Raw genomic sequence first — 3,292 nt, 5'->3', positions numbered from 1 at the left:
TCTTTGGAACCTACATTCATTTATTTGTTTGTTATCACATCATATTCTCATTTTCTCTGATTTCAGTATTATACTTTGAAACTTTTACTCATTTGGGCTAACTTTTCAAAATACATTGCCTTAACCTTGACGTACATCTCCTTGATCTTGAACAATTTGTAATGTTGGGATTATTTATCAAAAACTTAGATTTATAAGTATAACTAGTTGTGAGACCCGTATAATATACAGGTTGATTAAAACAAAATGTTAAGTACGAACGATTAAATAGAAATTTTATTTGAATTTGAAATTGAAATAAGTGAAAACTATGAGAAAAAACATGCAAAGAATAAATTAATTAAAATTATGTGTTTAGTGTGTACTAAACGGGTTAATTATAATAAAATATTAAACATAAAGGTTTAAAGTGTAAATTTATTTGGCATTGAATTTGAAATTTAAAATTTAAAATTTAAAATTTAAAATTTAAAATTTAAAATTTGATAGTCATTATGGTAGGTTTAATTTATGGAAAGTAAATTAATGATATATTGAAAATGAAAATTAAAGTAATGACAAGTGGAAAATAAATATATCTCAAATTATGACAAAATAACATGTGGCTAATCTTATGAGAGAAGAACATGTGGCAAAATCATTTTCATTTATTAGAGTAGATGTATGCCTAAATTTCCAAAGTCAGATGTCTAAGATAAAAATAAAAATAAAAATAAAAAACCATAAATTTAAGGGGTCTTAATATGAACAGTTTTCGATACTAATGGTGTAATGTTCCAATTCCATGAAAATTTTAAGGTCTAATAAAAAATTTGAACTTTTTTTTTAAGGAAAACAATTTCAAATTCTTGAAAAAAAAAACCTTGAAGGTTTAGTATAATGAACACTTGTTAGTATCGAATCTTTAAACAATGTTCCAACAAACGCAAAACCGATCAAGCGTCTGCAACGTGTGTTCGTTGGAATTCGTCAAATACATAATTTATACATATGTGAATATTCCACTCTTTTAGTTCCAAAATACCAAACTAACTCGAAGCATAGTTGCGCTGTTTTTTTTTTTGGATAACAAAAGTTGGACTTTTTCATGCCTTCAACAACATATGTCAACGCTACTCCTTGCCAGATTTGATTTTCTGCACAGACAACAAAATAATCTTATCCTCAATTCAAGTACTCGTCGTAATTCAAGCAAAGATCCATAGATTAAATATATGTTCGTATTTAAAACTTACAGTTGATCTGCAGATGGTTCTCGGAAACGGCGGTCTTTGGAACTCTTCTTCACTCCATCCTCTCCATCTTTGTTTGACTTTTCATATATTACATCTTGACTATAGGGCTCAACACTTGCATCGCTCTGTGGGATAGAAGATAAAGACAGCCATCTGTGTCTGGACCTGTTGGGTCTCATGGTTTGTGTTGCATATTTGGAATCTCCTGGGTGTACTAACTTTGTTCTTTGGGGATCTTTAGTAGTTAGACGGTATTCGGCAGTTGGATTTTCAAGCATGTTGGTCAAACTTTGGAGTTGACCTGTGTTTCGGTCTCTTCCTTTTGCTGAATATCTATGCGGTCGTTGAGAGGTCGAGCAGGATTTCGATTTTCTGAGTCTGAAGCCCTCTGATTGCCCTTCGTTCTTGTTTGAATCTAAGTAGTCGAATGCCAAAGGAAGGCTTCCACTCATTGTTCTACTTTTACCATCTTGTTCCAGGCTCATATGGAGACTAACTGGACATCCCATAGCAACTTCAAGTGCTTTTGATAAACTTTCTTCTGAAATTTCTGCCGCCGTCTTGTCGTCTTGATTCGTAAAAGTCAAATGTACGATAGCGTTGACTGTCAGTAATGTTAGAAATCAAATCCTGTTTAGCAACAAGTATGAAATACATTGATTATAAACAGTACTATAGTATACAAGATTTGCATTACTCCTCGAGATACACAATAAAGCTAGTTTTGCTTGGTCTTGTAGGAATTTTTGTGTGTGCGAGTTTTCTACTTCCTTCAGCACATCTTTCCATAGCTTTTCCATGTCGCTTAAGCTTCCCCTACTAGATTTTCCCTCGTCATGTCTTTGGTGTTCGACAGATGTGTGTGGTTCACCTGCATGCATACCAGCTACAATTATGTCTATATACATATATAGTCATGAACCATCAGTGTAATATATGAGCTAATATTAATTACGTCTTATTTCTGTGGAATATGACGAACGCTTAGGAATTCTGCTTTTTGAGGCTTTCTTCAAGGAAGCGATATCTAGAAAAGTTGCAATTATAGATGAAGTCTGGTGATTTGAAGACCAGAGTTTCCTTTCTGTTTCAACTAGTAACTTCAAGATGTAGCACAATCTTGCTGACTGAGTTTTGCCTGCAGATGACAACTGAGCATCAAAAATTGCAAGTAGATATAGGCAATTAGAAAGATAAGACACTTGTCTTACTGAGTTGCGATCTACTTCTTTGTGAGGGTGAAGATGATGAATCCAGAACTTGACTTCCGGAGAGAATGTTGGTGATGAGATTTGCTAGTTGAGATACAAAGGATGCTGGTTCAACACTTTCACTCAGCTTCTTGGCATATCTTATTGCGTTCATGGTGTTGCCTGAAACCGCCACAGCTAGCAACTCTAGCAGCTTGCTTTCAGGGATCAGACCCACCTGTTATGGACATATATTAACTGTTCCGATCATATATATATATATATATATATATATATATATATATATATATATATATATATATATATATATATATATATATATATATTCACACACACATACCAGCTGTTGGGCGATTAAGGTATTGATGCTCGTCCCCAACAAGGCCAATTGATCCAATATATTTTCAGCGTCTCTCAAAGATCCTTCTGATTTAGCAACTATGAGCTTCAATGCTTCTTTCTCGATCCCCATACGTTCATGGACAAGAATTCTTGACAGCTTTTGGGCAACTTCCTCATCGTGAAGCTTTCTGAAGTAAAACTTCTGACATCTTGATGAGATATTTCCGGTGATGAAGGAATGTGCATGTGTAGTTATGAGCAGAAACACCAGATTAGTAGCATACGGGTTCTCTACTAATCTCATTAACTCATTCCATGCATCCACAGTTAACAAGTGACAATCCTCAATGATAAAAACCTTCAACCCTGGAATCGCCTGATTAAATGAGGTGTTGTGGAGGAGTGTTTTAATTTTTTCAAAGCCGGAAATACAATTTGCAGAACAGAGGTCCATGGTGTAGAGGCTTCTTGAACAGCCTTTGCAACTGCAACAAGGTTTTGTGT

At 34.2% G+C, this 3,292-nt stretch overlaps 1 long non-coding RNA gene across 1 annotated transcript; it reads right to left on the bottom strand.

Annotated features, from left to right (window-relative positions):
- Positions 1-1,648: 1,648 nt before the first annotated feature.
- On the bottom strand, positions 1,649-2,683 carry LOC145090217 (uncharacterized). Its single transcript, XR_013701434.1, has 3 exons — positions 2,447-2,683; positions 1,933-2,373; positions 1,649-1,839 (listed from the first exon to the last, which is right to left on the bottom strand). It is a non-coding gene; the product is annotated as an uncharacterized LOC145090217 (long non-coding RNA).
- Between the last annotated feature and the right edge of the window lie 609 nt (positions 2,684-3,292).

Source organism: Lactuca serriola, chromosome 2 (genome assembly GCF_051521515.1).
Source record: "Lactuca serriola cultivar US96UC23 chromosome 2, Lser_US96UC23_V15, whole genome shotgun sequence".
Lineage (NCBI taxonomy): Eukaryota > Viridiplantae > Streptophyta > Magnoliopsida > Asterales > Asteraceae > Lactuca > Lactuca serriola.
This window is presented reverse-complemented; position numbering and strand designations above follow the sequence as displayed.